The sequence below is a fragment of the Aotus nancymaae genome, unplaced genomic scaffold (assembly GCF_030222135.1).
Source record: "Aotus nancymaae isolate 86718 unplaced genomic scaffold, 86718_ANA_hifiasm-v0.15.2.pri h1tg000040l, whole genome shotgun sequence".
NCBI classification, from domain to species: Eukaryota; Metazoa; Chordata; class Mammalia; order Primates; family Aotidae; genus Aotus; species Aotus nancymaae.
This window is the reverse complement of record NW_026988454.1, coordinates 90,818,193-90,835,351: the sequence shown is the minus strand read 5'-3', so window position 1 is coordinate 90,835,351 and position 17,159 is coordinate 90,818,193.

Here is a 17,159-nt window from a genome sequence, read left to right as displayed (position 1 = left end):
GATATTATCCAGTCTGAAGGACAAAGGTATTTTATAATTTTTTAAACTATCAGTGTCTTAGAGATCTACGGGACAATAACAGAAGATCTAACACATATGTAATCATATTTCCTGAAGGAAAACACAGAGAGAAGGGGGCTGGGGGTAATATTTGAAATTTAATGGCCCAAAAATTTGAAATTTGACAAAAGACATAATTTAGAGTCATCCTGCCCAGAAAGGCTGGCACAGAGGCTCACACCTATAATCCCAGAACTTTGGGAAGCCAAGGCGGGTAGATCATTTGTGGTCAGGAGTTTGAAACCAGCCTGGCAAACATGGTGAAACTCCAACTCTACTAATAATACAAAAATTAGCTGGGCAGGAGTGGCATGCACCTGTAATTCGAGCTGCTCAGAAGGCTGAAGCAGGAGAATTACTTGAGCCTGGGAGGAGGAGGTTGCAGTGAAATGCCACTGCACTCCAGTCTGGGCAACAGAGTGAGACTCTGTCTCAGGAAAAAAAAAAAAAAAAAAAAAAAAGCTGCCCAGGATTTGAAGAAAACCATACTTAGACACATCATAGTCAAACTGCCAAAAAGCAACAATAAAGAAAAATTCTTGAAAGTAGCCAAAGAAAAATGGCTTATTGCTTATACAGGGACAACTATTCTAATTTATACTGTTTTCCTCCTCAGGAACTATGGAGGTCAGAAGACAGTGAAACATCTCTAAAGTGCTGAAAGAAAAAAATCTGTCAACTCAGAATTCTACATCCAGTGAAAATATCTTTTCAAGTACAAAGGCAAAATAAAGACATTTCCAGGCAGTAGAAAATTAAAAGGAGAACTGCACTATAAGAAATGCCAAAGAACCTTTTCTTAGACTGAAAAAAATAAAACCAAATAGAAACTGAGATCTTCAGAAAGAAATAAAGAGCTTTTAAAGTGTTTAGTATGGGTAAATATGAGAGACCATTTTTCCCTCTTTAAAAAATAAATATAATTATTTAAAGCAAATATTATGACATTGTCTTATGAAGTTTTTAATCTACATAGTTGTAGTATATGACAGCTACAGTAGTATCCCCTTATCCTCTGGGGATATGTTCTAAGAACCCCAATGGGTCCTGAAACAAGATAGTACCAAACCCTACTGCCATCAAGCAAACACGTGTCTATTCATGTCTTTCACTCACAAACTTAATACGTTTTCCATACTAACCAATCACCCATCATGCACTGTGGTCATAACATGCAGTGTGAGGTGCAACAGCAAAACTAGCAAGAATTTCTTTCCTTATTCACAATTTCACAGACAGAAGATTTGTTCTTACCACAGATCTTAGCAATCTCAGCATGTGATTTTTTTTATTTCCTTATTAAGTTGGGAACTTTCACCTTTCCACTTAAATAAAGCACTTCATAGTTTCTCTTTGGCATATCCAAATTGTGAGTATCACTATGCTTGCACTTTTGGGGCCATTATTAAGTGAAATATGGTTTACTTGAAACAAGCACTATGATGCCATGACAGTCAATCTGATAACCAAGATGGCTACTAAGTGACTAATGGGTGGTATATTGCTCCATTTTCATACTGCTGATTAGGACATATTTGAAACCGGGAAATTTACAAAAGAAAGAGGTATAATGGACTTACAGTTCCATGTGTCTGGGGAGGCCTCACAATCATGGCAGAAGGTGAAAGACATGTTTCACATGGTGGCAGACAAGAAAACAGAGCTTGTACAAGGAAACTCCCCTTTATAAAACCATCAGATCTCATGAGACTTATTCACTATCACAAGAACAGCATAGGAAAGACCTGTCCCCATGATTCAATTATCTTCCACTATGTCCCTCCCACAGCCTGTGAGAATTCAAAATGAAATTTGGGTGGGGGCTCAGTGAAACCATAATAGATGGGTAGAGTATACTGCATGGATACACTCGACAAAGGGATGATTCATGTTCTGGGTGGGATGGAGTATGATAACACAAGTTTTCATCACGCTACTCAGAACAGTGTATAATTCAAAACTTACAAATTGTTTATTTCTGGAATCTTCCATTTAATATATTTGGACTGAAATTTACTGTGGGTAACTGAAACTGCAGCAAGTGAAGGAGCAAATAACAGGGAAGACTAATGTATAGCATGAAGAGCCAAAAGGGGTGGTTAATTGATATATAAAGTTGCATAGTTTCTACATTTTACATGAAGCAGCTACCAATAATAATAATAATAATGATAACAACAACATGAAGAGGTCTAGCTAAACAGTAAATATAAACATAAATAAAATGGAATTTTTAAAAATATTCAAAAGAAAGCAGACAAGAAGGAATAAAAACAGTAACAAACAGAAAACAAGTAATAAAATAATAGCTCTAAATTCAACCACGTTAATAACTACATCAATTTTTTTAATATATATATATTTTTTTTTAAAAAAGATGGGGTTTCACCATGTTGGTCAGGCTGGTCTTGAACTCCCGATCTCAGGTGATCCGCCTGTCTTGGCCTCCAAAGTGTTTGGATTACAGGCATGAGCCACCATGCCCAGCCTAATTATATCGTTTTAATGAACTAAATACTCAGGTTGAAAGGCAGAGATTGTAAAATTAATTTATAAAGCCAGACCGAACAATATGCTATCTATCTACAACAGATGTACTTTCAGTATAAAGGGACAGGTTGAAAAGAAATGGATGAGAAAGATATACCATGCAAATAATAGCCATAGAAGGCTGAAGTGGTTGTATTAGTATCAGAATAAACTTCAAAAATCATTCCACAGGCCGGGCGTGGTGGCTCATGCCTGTAATCCTAGCACTTTGGGAGACCGAGGTGGGTAGATCACCTGAGGCCAGGAGTTCAAAAAAAACAGCCTGGCCATCATGGCGAAACCCCATCTTAAAAAAAAAAAAAAAAAAAAAAAAATCATTCCACTGAAGTACAAAGAAAGTAGAGATGCCCCTGCCCTTTAGTGGAGCAAGTGCCTACAGGCCAGAGAAAGCCCTCAGGCAGCAAACAGTGACAGACCAAGTGCCAACAACTGTCTGCTAATGTAGGTGAATTTATGTAGCCAAGGGACCATAGGGCAGCTATCATTGGCATCTGCCATAGAGTAATTTAATACATAAATTAATAATGAATGGTCCCAGCAAAGTAGATAAACAGAAAACTTTTCTGCTATAAGCACCTAAAAACACTAGGCAAATTTAACAAAAATACTTTTTAAATGCATAGCCAGCTCCCAATGAAGTTACCAGAAACTAAAAATGCAAGTGACAATCAAGTGATCTGACACTACAGCTGCAGAGGAAGGTAGTGATGTTTGCAGAAGGACAGGAATAGATTTTATAATTCAGCAGATTCTTGGCTCTCTCACTGGTTAACAAAGGAGTTCAGGTACCAAAACTGCCCATCGGCAAGATGGCTTCCTTCTACTAAGAGATCATCTAGGCTCCAAGACCTTGTCCAATTGGAAAGAGATTCTGAGTCTGTCATGTTTCTTTCTGTTGTAAGCTATAAAAAAAACTGGGTTGGGGGTGGAAGAGAATAAGTTTGAAAAAGGAGGAATTCTTGGCTCATGTAAATGAGACTTAAGCTTTGCTGGATTCAACCCTCAGATAATGTCAATATGACTTGTTCTCCCTCCATTTCTCAACTCTTCTTTCCTCCGTGCTGACTTTCTTTATGGAGATCTAATCCACATGGTAACAAGTGGCAGTTGGCATCTCTAGGCTTATGTCTTTATTGCTTTCACTCCAGAAAATTAAAAAAAAAAAATCTCTTTTATTGTAGAGTAACTAAAGTCCTAGGCCTGACTCCAATCGATCCAAATAAGGTAGCATGTCCATTCCTCAACCAGACACCTAAGGAATGCACCATTCTGATCCTGAAATGTGGAATGGACTCATTGCCATTTAAGCTACTGTAACAGACTCTTTAGTACCCTCTGTTGCATGCCCTTGTGCCACCTCTGATTTCAGCTTCAGCTGCTATAGAATTTTCTGTGCATGTTGAACCAGCCCCACTCAAGCACCTGCCCTGTGTTTCTCCACTTTTCTGCTTCAGGGCTTTCCAAAGCAGGGGAAATTCCCTCAACCTCTACATGGGCACAGGACCAAAGTGCAGGGGATTTAATGTACCTAATGGCAATATTCAACCAAGTAGGGATGGAGATAGCAGATAATTCCCCAGCCTTCCAACTTTCAGAGAGGTGATACCCAGGAACATGCTAGTGAGTTCTCATAGGATCTTTGACAGAATTGAGCCCCACTTGCCACAGTGATAATGAACTTGATAAGTCACTCTGTTGGCTATTGGCTTTTCCATGTTTCATACGTTCCATACTCTCCCTGCTCCCTCACTTCCACATCTTGATATCATCTCCCAAATAAATCACTACATTCAGCTTCTAATCTCAGGCACTGCTTAGAGGAATCCAAACTAATAAACTATATGAACTGGAAGTGAGACAAAAGATGCTTTTTCTAAAAAAAATTAGGACACTGTTAACAGAATGCTGACAGCACAAAAGAACAAATGTCTATTACAAACCACCAGTTACCCAACTTTCTCCTATCTGTGTAGGGACAGACCAAGACTTCCCATTTACTCTGGAGAGATTCCCAAGTCCTATACACTCTCTAGCTAGACTGTCAAAGGTAACAAAACTTGGATCCTGTCTCAGCTCTTCTTTTTCCTTTTCTTCCTTTTTCAAAAAGGTAATACAAATTCAAATCAATCAACTCTTTATTCTTCTGAGGATCGTATCTGTAAATTATATCAATCTTTTCAGATCTCTTTCCCTTTGGCTACCTGTACACCATTTGCTGGTTCCCATCATTTCTGTTTTTATCTTGTCTGGAAGAATAAGCTTTGGGAGCAGAGGTTTCGTTCAGTTTACCTTGATTTTATCACCTTTTATTAACATCCCCAACAAAAAGACTCAAAATAATACATGATATTTCCTTCCCTTTCCAACATTAGACTTAGATGTTCTACGTAATCATAAGAATGACCATGAGCACAAACGCTATGGGAATTTGTAAATGTCTTCTTAACTAGTAGGCAATTTCGTTCATTCAGGAACCCCCTACTACCCTCCACCAAAAAAAGTTCTATACTCCTTTTGCTTAGTTAAAACCCATCTGCAAGGAAACACTTCCCCTTGAAAAATGCTCATCTCCCTCTTTAACGCTTTTCCCATTAAAAGAAAAGTGGGGGAGGGAAGCAGCTTGCTGCCAGCACTCATTTGATTTTACATAAACACACTCTTTGAGGCTGAAGGAAATCTGTCTGATTTTTAATGTGAAAATAACTCTTGGAGTTATTTCTAAACAGAACTAACATCAGAATCATCTGAATCAATAGAATCATCTATTTTGGAAAAATTGAATTCATCAGATGAATCTTTGGTCAACAACTGTTCAAGAATAATGTTAACATCATGTATAGGATGCTACATTTTCTAGGATTTGACATTTTCAGCAATCAATAATTACTATATTTTGTAAATGAAAATATCACTACTAAAAACAGAATGCTATAAATAGAATGATGTATTTTGTTTCTAAAGTTTACATAATAGAGCAATGCAAAAATAATAATAAAAGTGAGATATTTAATTATTTGTGGCAAAATTATCTGGGGGTAAACACTGCAGCCACAAGCACTGCTGGTGAGTATTCTCAGGGCAAAAGGGGAAAGGGTTAAACAGAAAAATGTAAACAATCTGCAACTGCCTTGGCTAAATTATCAGTGAGAGGAAAATGGACATAACTGATTTTATCTTGTTTCTAACTTCATAAGCTAAGTCACTTTGCTAATTTCTGTGCATAGACCAACTAACTATGAGAGAAATTTAGTTTCTCATTTTTTAAAGCAAGGATAGTAACAGTCCCTTCCCAAAACTCACCCCTCTGTTTAGGGTCTGAAACCACTAACAAAAGTCTACAAAGTCAAAACTACAGTAGGACCTTGAATTCTGTTAAAATATATGTACAAACAGTAACCAATCATTGTCTCTTAGCTCACTTTTTATAGTCGCTCACTGCTCAAGAGTCACATAACCAGTGGTTACAATATTTGTAACTTCTCCAATTACTGCTAGAGATAACATCCCTATTGTGAAACCTAAGAATGATCCTTGAGGTATTTTTCAGACTTGGTATTCTGGTGGACCAACTGATACCACCCAGACTAGGTTACCCCCACCCAGGAACTGACTTAGCACCTGAAGACAGTTTTGACACCCCTGTGATTTCATTCCTGAACCAAACAGTTAGTAGAATTCATTTCTTAGCCTCCTGACCATCAGACAATTCTTAAAAACTCTAATCTCCAAATTTTCAGGGAGGTGGCTTGAGATATATCGCCCATCTCCTCACTTGGCTGCCTTGTAAGCAGCCTCCTCTTTCATAAATGAAGAATCTTTGTTCTTATTTTTTCTTAAATAAGGACATATAAGGCCAGGCATGGTGGCTCATGCTTGTAATTCCAGCACTTTGGGAGGCTGAGGTGGGTGGATCACCAGAGGTTAGGTGTTCAAAACCAGCCTGGCCAACATGGTGAAACCCCATCTCCACTAAAAATACAGAAATTATCCAGGTGTGGTGGTGCGCACCTGTAATCTCAGCTACTCAGGAGGCTGAGGCACGAGAATCACTTGAACCTGGAAGGCAGAGGTTGCAGTGAGCTGAGATCACACCATTGCACTCCAGCCTGGGCGACAGAGCAAGACTTCATCTAAAAAAAAAAAAAGACACATAAGTTAATATAAAACAGAAAATTATTCTGGTAAGACACAGACACTTTGCTACCCAGAGTACACAAGAGTTTTTTTTTTTTTTTATTTCACATATCGTAGGCAAAGGCATTAATCAGTAAACCAAGAAAACCAGACCATCAAAGCTGGGCAAACTATGCCAAAATTTTAGCCCATTTAGCCCATTTCATATATTCTTTTTGGATTCAGATGTTATATACCAAGGCAAATTTATTTTCAGTGTTTCATATCCTAGAATAAATTGACACCTTAGAATTGTCCTTTTCATTTATCTTTGCACCAATGTACACTGAAGTTTTTTTATAAGCCATATGACATATGATATCACAGACTGAATGCAGGAGATATGAGACTCTGGCTGTGTTCTGTTAGCCAGCTATCAAAGAGATTTGTAAAAATTTAAAACAATTTCAGTTTCCTCATTAATTTTTTAAAAATATAATTTGTTTTCAATAAATGTATAATTTAGGTTAGCATGCAATCAGTTCATCATTTCTATTTTTCAAAAGGATCAAATATTTTCAAGGTTTGTTAATTTTCATTTCTCATATGGCAAATGCTGATAAATATAACCTACTTAAACAAAAGCTCATTAGTTGTCCTTAGAAGTTTCTAAAGAGTGTGAAGAGATCCTGAGACCAAAGGGTTTGAGGATACCTCCACTAGGATAAAACTACTCTCATTTTCCTTGAAAAACACAGCACATAAATAATTATATTTCTCTATCACCAATATTCACAGTATAGTCTCAATGAGCCATATTAATTATAATATTTTTTTAGATAAGGTCTCACTCTGTCACTTAAGCTGGAATGCACCAGTCCAATCATAGCTAACCTCAGCCTTGAACTCCTGGGCTCAAGAGATCCTCCCACCTCAGCCTCCTGAGCAGCTAGGACTAACTACAGGCACGTACCGCCACGTCCAGCTAATTTTTTCTTTTTTATAGAGGTGGGGTCTTGTTTTGTTGCCCAAGCTGTAACTATAAATTTTAATCAAAATAGTTAACCTCTACTTTACACAGAAAATTGGATGAAGGTAAGTAATTGAAAACTGTTCAATATAAAGGAATGTTTTAGTAGACTAGTAAAGTTCACGAACACATATAACACAACTTTCTACAAATATACACATTCATTTTACATTGCAGAGTGGCAAACATGAGCACATTCACTAAATGACCCAAAGATTTAGGTTCTTTATAGAATATTTAAAAATAAGCAAAAACATAGAAACAATATGATATTGAATAATCAAAATCTCAGAGTTGCATCTTAGAAATTATTTAGGTATCCAATAATTATTCATACACTTGATTAACTTAATATTAACTCAAGATTGTAAGCTACCCAAAGATCTCAAAAACTCTTTAAACTGGCAGACTTTAAAAACTTAATTATTCTTTTTTAGGTTGTCAAAATAATTATTCAATTTGATTTCACACAAATTTATGTTTTTTATAAATTAAACATTATGGAGGAGCAATGTTAGCTTACTTGACTAGAAAATCTATATGTCCTATATAAGTTTAGAAAAAATAAGCACCAGTAAAATAAATCGTATAATTGTATTTTATCATTTAACATACTGATAAATCCAAAAGATATAGTTGTTATTTTCTCATCAAAATTATTATACTAATCTCATTTGCTTTAATTACGTGAATTGGGATTCCTAAAATATTCCTAAATTAGCAGTTTCTATAAGAAGAATTCTTTTAAGTTTAGCACATTTAAAATTTTAGAAGTCAAAGTCCTGGTTGTACACTGTGGCTTATACCTGTAATCTCAGCTCTTACAGAGGCAGAGGTGAGAGGATAGCTTGAGCCCAGGAGTTCAAGACCTATCTAGGCAATATTGTGAGACCCTGTTCTCCACAAAAAGTGTGTGGGGGGGGGGGGCGGGGGGTGAGTCCTTATGTTACAGGCATTTTTAAGTACATTTAGGTTTATATAGGCACTTATTTAACTCAATAAGCCAATCAGAACAGAGCCCCTTTAATTGAAGAGATTATAATTAATTAATTAATACTTTCTGGAGCTAAGAAAATATTTTATACTCATAAAATGGGAGGAAAGAGCCTTTCTGAATTATAGACACATAAACACAAAGGCACATAGAACAGATATATAGAAAACTTACAGCTTCTGTTCTACAACTTCAGCCATAGGTCAAGAGTAAACATAGAAATACAAAAGCTTGATGGCCAGGCGCGGTGGCTCATGCCTGTAATCCCAGCACTTTGAGAGGCTGAGATGGGTAGATCACCTGAGGTCAAAAGTTCAAGACCAGCCTGGCCAACATTGTGAAACCCCATTTCTACCAATAATACAAAAGTTAGCCGGGCATGGTGGCGGGCACCTGTAATCCCAGCAACTCAGGAGACTGAGGCAGGAGAATCACTTCAACCTGAGAGGTGGAGGTTGAAGTGAGACAAGATTGTGCCATTGCACTCTAGCCTGGGAGACACAGAGAGACTCTGTCTCACACACACAACACACACACAAGCTCAAGAGTGCAAATATCAAAGAACTGTTCTTCCCACTGAACACATTTATAACTGAGTTCAAAATAAACGAAGACTAGCAAGCTAGATTTTCTGTCATCTGTCACTCAGTAGAAAATAAATCTCTATCATCCATTTACAGAGAGCATAAAACCAAATCCCCAGTCACTGCTGCCACCCATAGAGAATACTTACTTGTCATGTGTGAACAAAAGAAAACACAAAATCAAGAAAAAAAAAGTTGGGGGGTGGAATCTAGAGAAATAGCCAAGTTAAATTGACACTCAGGATTATTCTGGGATCTAAGAAAACAATATACCTAGATTTAAGTAACCCACAAAATCCACTTTTCCAGCAAAGCAATTTACCTGACTTTGTCACCAGGGATCTCAGTGGATGACCATCAAAACTATTAAGGATAATTTTTAAGGTAAAATTATGGCTATCATACAAATATAAAATTAACATATGCCAATGTTTTAACTCATTGATTAATGAGGGAACCAATAAGATGTCATATAGACTGTAAGTTTCTTTGTTTTTTTTTTAAACTTTTATTATACTTTAAGTTCTGGGGTACATGTACAAAATGTGCAGGTTTGTTACATAGGTATACACGTGCTATGGTGGTTTGCTGCATCCATCCCCACATCATCTACTTTAGGTATTTCTTCTAATGCTATCCCTCTCCAGTCCCTGCAACCCCTGCTATCCCTCCCCTAGCCCCCTACTCCCCAACAAGCCCCAGTGGGTGATGTTCCCTTCCCCATGTCCATGTGTTCTCATTGCTCAACACCCACTTATGAGTGAGAACATGCAGTGTTTGGTTTTTTGTTCTTGTGTCAGTTTGCTGAGAATGATAGTTTCCAGAATGACGGTTTCCAGCTTCATCCACGTACCTGCAAAGGACATGAACTCATCCCATCCATTTTTATGGCTGCATAGTATTCCATGGTGTATATGTGCCATATTGTCTTCATCCAGTCTATCATTGATGGGCATTTGGGTTGGTTCCAAGTCTTTGCTATTGTAAACAGTGCCGCAATAAACCTATGTGTGCATAGGTCTTTCTAATAGAATGGTTTATAATCCTTTGGATATATACCCAGTAATAGGATTGCTGGGTCAAATGGCATTTCTATTTCTAGATCCTTGCAGAATTGCCACACTGTCTTTCACAATTTAGTTGAACTAAATTACACTCCCACCAACAGTGTAAAAGTGTTCCTATTTCTCCACATCCTCTCCAGAATCTGTTGTCTCCTGATATTTTAATGATCGCCATTCTAACTCACATGAGATGGTATCTCGATGTGGTTTTGATTTGCATTTCTCTAATGACCAGTGATGATGAGGTTTTTTCAAATGTTTGCTGGCTGCATAAGTGTCTTCTTTTGAGAAGTGTCTGTTCATATCCTTCACCCACTTTTTGATGGGGTTGTTTGTTTTTTTCTTGTAAATTTGTTTAAGTTCTTTGTAGATTCTGGATATTAGCTCTGTCAGATGATAGGTTGCAAAATATTTTTCCCCATTCTGTTGGTTGCCAGTTTACTCTAATGATAGTTTCTTTTGCTGTGCAGAAGCTCTTAATTATAATTAGATCCCATTTGTCTATTTTCGCTTTTGTTGCCATTGCTTTTAATGTTTTAGTCATGAAGGCCTTACGTCTATGTCCTGAATTGAAAACCTAGGTATTGTCTAGGTTTTCTTCTGGAGTTTTTATGGTTTTAGGTCTTATGTTTAAATCTTTAATCCATTTGGAGTTAATTTTTGTATAAAGTGTAAGGAAGGGTTTCAGTTTCTGCTTTCTGCATATGGCTAGCCAGTTTTCCTGACACCATTTATTAAACAGGGACTCCTTTCCCCAGTGCTTATTTTTGTCAGGTTTGTCAAAGATCAGATTGTTGTAGATGCGTGGTGTTCTTTCTGAGGCTTCTGTTCTGTTCCATTGGTCTATATCTCTGTTTTGATACCAGTATCATGCTGTTTTGATTTCTATAGCTTTGTAGTATAGTTTGAAGTCCGGTAGCATGATGCCTCCAGCTTTGTTTGTTTTTGTTTTTGTTTGTTTGTTTGTTTTTGTTTTGCTTAGGATTGTCTTGGCTATGCGGGCTCTGTTTTGGTTAGATATGAAGTTTAAGATAGTTTTTTTTTCCAATTCTGTGAAAAAAGTCAATGGTATCTTGATGGGGATAGCATTAAATCTATAAATTACTTTGTGTAGTATGGCCATTTTCACAATATTGATTCTTCCTAACCATGGGCTTGGAATGATTTTTCATCTGTTTGTATCCTCTCTTATTTTCTTGAGCAGTGGTTTGTAGTTCTCCTTGAAGAGGTCCTTCACATCCCTTGTTAGTTGTATTTCTAGATATTTTACTCTCTTTGTAGCAATTGTGAATAGGATTTCACTCATGACCTGGCTCTCTGTCTATTATTGGTGTATACGAATGTCTGTGATTTCTGCACACTGATTTTGTATCCTGAGACTTTGCTGAAGTTGCTTATCAGCTTAACGGGATTTGGGGCTGAGATGATGGGGTCTTCTAAATATACAATCATGTCATCTGAAAATAGAGACAATTTGACTTCCTCTTTTCCTAATTGAATACCCTTTCTTTCTTTCTCTTACCTGATTGCCCTGGCCAGAACTTCTAATACCATGTTGAATAAGAGTGGTGAGAGAGGGCATCCTTGTCTTGTGCTAGTTTTCAAAGGGAATGCTTCCAGTTTTTGCCCATTCAGTATAGTATTAGCTGTGGCTTTGTCATAAATAGCTCTTATTATTTTGAGGTACGTTCCATCGATACCTAGTTTATTGAGAGTTTTTAGCATAAGTGCTGTTGAATTTTCTCAAAGGCCTTCTCTGCATCTATTGAGATAATTATGTGGTTTTCGTCTTTGGTTCTGTTTATGTGGTGGATTACGTGGTTTTTGTCTTTGGTTCTGTTTATGTGATGGATTACATTTATGGATTTGCTTATGTTGAACCAGCCTTGCATCCCAGGGATGAAGCTGACTACATTGTGATGGATAAGCTTTTTGATGTGCTGTTGGATTCGGTTTGCCAGTACTTTATTGAGGATTTTTGCATCAATGTTCATCATGGATATTGGCCTAAAATTTTCTTTTTCAGTTGCATCTCTGCCAGGTTTTGGTACCAAGATGATGTGGGTCTCATAAAATGAGTTAGGGGGATTCCCTTTTTTTCTATTGTTTGGAATAGTTTCAGAAGGAATCGTAGCAGCTCCTCTTTGTACCTCTGGTAGAATTCAGCTGTGAACACGTCTGGTCCTGGACTTTTCTTTTGGTTGGTAGGCTATTAACTGCTGCCTCAATTCCAGACCTTGTTATTGGTCTATTCAGGGATTCAACTTCTTCCTGGTCTAGTCTTGGGAGGGTGTAAGTGTCCAGGAATTTATACATTTCTTCTAGACTTACCGGTTAATTCACATAGAGGTGTTTGTAGTAATCTCTGATGCTAGTTTGTATTTCTGTGGGATTGGTGGTGATATCCCCTTTATCATTTTTTATTGCATCTATTCTGTTCTTCTCTCTTTTCTTTTTTATTAGTCTGGCCAGCAGTCTAACTATTTTGTTGATCTTTTCAAATAAACAGCTCCTGGATTCATTAATTTCTGAAGGGCTTTTTGTGTCTATCTCCTTCAGTTCTGCTCTGATCTTAGTTATTTCTTGTCTTCTGTTAGCTTTTAAATTTTTTTGATCTTGCTCCTCTAGTTCTTTTAACCATGACATTTAGGTGTCAATTTTAGACCTTTCCTTGCTTCTCATGTGGGCATTTATTGCTATAAATTTCCCTCTAGACACAGCTTTAAATGTGTCCCAGAGATTCTGGTATGTTGTTAGACTGTGAGTTTCTTAAAAGAAGAAAAAGAATGATTTTCTTTGTAACAAATTGTTCAAAGAAGAATCTAAAGAACAGATCCAGGCTGGGCACAGTGGCTTACACCTGTAATCCCAGAACTTTGGGAAGCTGAGCAGGCCAGGATTTCAAGACCAGCCTGTTCAACATGGTGAAACTCTGTCTCTACTAAAAATATAAAAATTAGCTGGGCTTGATGGCAGGCACCTGTAATCCCAGCCACTCGGGAGGCTGAGGCAGGAGAATTGCTTGAGCACAGGAGGCAGAGGTTGCAGTGAGCTGAGGTTGCACCACTGCACTCCAGCCTGGGCGACAGAGCCAGACTCCATCTCAAAAAAAATTAAAAAATAAAGAACAGATATATAGGCTATTAGAAATAATGAAATTAGGCCAGGCGCGGTGGCTCAAGCCTGTAATCCCAGCACTTTGGGAGGCCGAGGTGGGTGGATCACGAGGTCAAGAGATCGAGACCATCCTGGTCAACATGGTGAAACCCCGTCTCTACTAAAAATACAAAAAATTAGCTGGGCATGGTGGTGCGTGCCTGTAATCCCAGCTACTCAGGAGGCTGAGGCAGGAGAATTGCTTGAGCGCAGGAGGCGGAGGTTGCGGTGAGCCGAGATCGCGCCATTGCACTCCAGCCTGGGTAACGAGAGCGAAACTCCGTCTCAAAAAAAAAAAAAAAAAGAAATAATGAAATTAATTTGTTAATAGATATAAAATGGACCTCTTGCGGAGAAAGGGAAATCAGTTGCCTCTCCAGCAGGCAAAATTCACTTTCATTACTTTCTGTTTTCTCCAACTTAACAGTGTTTAAAATAGCTCCATTAGGACAGGGAAAGATACAGATTCCTATAGTATTAGATAACCTGGAAGTGTTCAGTAAAAAATGCTTAGTATTCCATTGAAAACACACCCAGCAATCTTTTTTTTCTTTTCTCTGTCTTTTTTTTCCCATTTCAAAATCTTTCACAAGTTTGCCTGACAAGACAATGAAATACTATTCAGACATTAAAAAAAAAAGGGTGTGGGGATAGAGAATATATGCATTTTGGAATACATAAGAATAAAATATCTCTAGAAATATTTTTTAAATGCTAACACTATTGGTTGCCTCTGGCAAGGGTAACAGAGTGACCAGGGATCAATAATAAGGAGAAGCTTCCCAGTATATATATAAAACCTTCTAGGGTTGAGCATGGTAGCTCATGCCTGTTATCTCAGCTCTTTGGGAGTCTGAGGTGGGATGATGGTTTGAAACCAAAATTTCAAGACCAACCTGGCCAAGATAGGGAGACTCCACCTCAAAAAAACAAAACAAAACACCTTTAATGTCTTTGAGTTTTGAAATTTGAGACTATATTTTTAAGTGAATAAATTAAAATTTTTCAAAAGAAAAAATAGCATAGCATAGAACCTGGATATCTCCAGTTTCAAAATAATTATGGAAATCTCCCACTTCTGTTTAATTTTTTTTTTAACCAACTTCGTAATTATTCATAGTTGCTTTTAGGTACATGTTTAATATGTCTAATTAATCATATATATTTTTTTGAGACACAGTCTCACTTCATCACCCAGGCTGGAGTACAGTGGCACAATCATGGATCACTGCAACCTCCATCTCCCAAATCTCCCAAGCTCCAATGATCCTTCCACTTCAGCCTCCCAAGTAGCTGGGACCACAGGTGTGTGCACTATACCCAGCTAATTTTTGTATTTTTTGTAGAGATGAGGTCTTGCTATGTTGACCAGGCTGGTCTCAAACTCCTGGACTCAAGCGACTTGCCTGCCTCAGCCTCCCAGCGTGCAAGGTTACAGGAATAAGCCACTGAGCCTGGCCTAATCATATTCTTATAACCCCACTTTCATTAAAATGTCATTGCAAAACCTTGATACCAATAGGCAAATTCTTAATAACACCCTGATGATGAATGAAAGTGGCAAATTTTATGTTTACGTATATTTTACCACTTCTTTAAAAGAGAATACCTTGAATTTTCTAGGCACCAAGACGATTCCTTTCCCTGCAATTTATCTGGGCTGAGTCTCTCTTTTTATAACAGGTAATTATCTTTTCATGTTTGTCAAACTCAGTATATGTGAGGAATACTGGAATAGACAGATGTCAAAGGTGGGCTGGGAAGAAAAGTTGGCTAATACTGTGGAAATTGGGAATCTTCCCAAACCAGGGCCAGCACATTACAGAAGATAAATGAATCTTTGTTGAATAAATTTTAAAAAATGACTTATCTTAATAGTCATTTAGCAGTGTTTTCATATTTGAAATACTTGATCCATTCATCCAGTATTTATCCTGGTTTTCTGATCTAACAGTCAGAAACCAGGCTGTCATCCTGTGAGACATAAATCCTCCTAGATGTCATTTAGAGGGAGAAGTATTCAATTAATTCTTATACAAAGGACTAATCTGAGAGACAGTCTTATTCCTGTCTTCTGAAAAATTAGAAAACATTGTTTGAGCCTCCAAGAATTCTCTCATATATTCTGTGTGCACTTCTCACAGTGATAATCTTCCCTTCCAAAATGACATCAAATGCATTTAACCTAAAAATACCAGAGGAAGACTAAAAAGACATTTGCTCTCCTTAGTAACTTAATGCAGAACATAGTTATGTACTATGAAATTCTTTAAACAAAGAGTAAAATGCTTAAAACTCACAGATAACTCCCACAAGATTTCCCAAGTGCACTAATATATTCAAATAGTGCAACTCTGACACCAAGTGGTAAAAAAAAAAAAAAAAGTATAAGCTCTTTGACTAAACAATACTGTAGATGGTATTATTATGGGTAAACCAAAAATTTTATAGCCTTTCAGTCAGTGACATTGTCTTAGCCCATTTGTTGTTGCTTATAACAGACTGCCTGAAACTGGTATTCTAAACGCCATATGATTTATAGAGAAGAAGAATTTCTTTCTTATAGTTATGGAATCTGAGAAGTCCAAGATGGAGAGAGCACATCTGGTGAAGAATTTCTTCCTGGTGGGGACTCCCTGCAGAGTTCCAAGGTGGTGTAAGGCATCACATGACCTTCCAGCTCAGTCCTCTCTTCCTCTTCTTATAAAGCCACCAGTCCTACCTCCATGATAGCCCATTAATCAATTAACCCACTAATTCATGAATCCCTCAAGACCCAATCACCTCTTATAGGCCTGACACCAGTTAATCCTGCCCCACTGAAGATAAATTTTAAATGAGTTTTGGAGGGGATAAGTATTCATACCATAACAGATATGTTACTTCTAAGACTGGTTGTCAATGCTATTTTTCATCTAATCATTTCTAAAGAAAGAACATTAGCACTTTCCCTGTATAGAGTTGCTGAGAAAATTAAATAAATTAGTAAAAGAAAAAGAAAATGTTTAATGCCTAATACACAGTAAGTGCTAACTAGGTGTTAATTATTATTGCTGCTTAATTTCATGTCTGCTAGTGATAGGGACACTAAGCAAGCTGTCCCTGTCCTCCACATGCAGGAATGGAGGGGAAACAAGGAAAAAAAAAACAAATGAAACAATGTGTTAACAGGTTCTATGATATATACGTTTAGTAGATACAGGGAAGGCACATAAGAGGGAGTGATCAGGTCAGACGCAGTGACTCACGTCTGTAATGCCAATACTTTGGGAGGCCGAAGCAGGTGGCTCACTTGAGGTCAGGAGTTTCAGACCAGCCTGGCCAACATGGTGAAATCCCATCTCTGCTAAACATACAAAAATTAGCCAGGTATGGTGAAGTGTGCCTGTAGTCCCAGCTACTGGGTATGCTGAGGTGGGAGAATCATCTGAACCCAGGAGGTGGAGGTTGCAGTGAGCCAATATTGTGTCACTCCACTCTAGCATGAGCGACAGAAGAAGACTCTGTCTGGAAAAAAGGGTGGGGGTGGGGTGGGGAATGATTAGTTCTCTCTGAGTGCTTTCTTCCTCAGATACAGACCTTTGGCAACTGTATTAGCAATCGGTGAC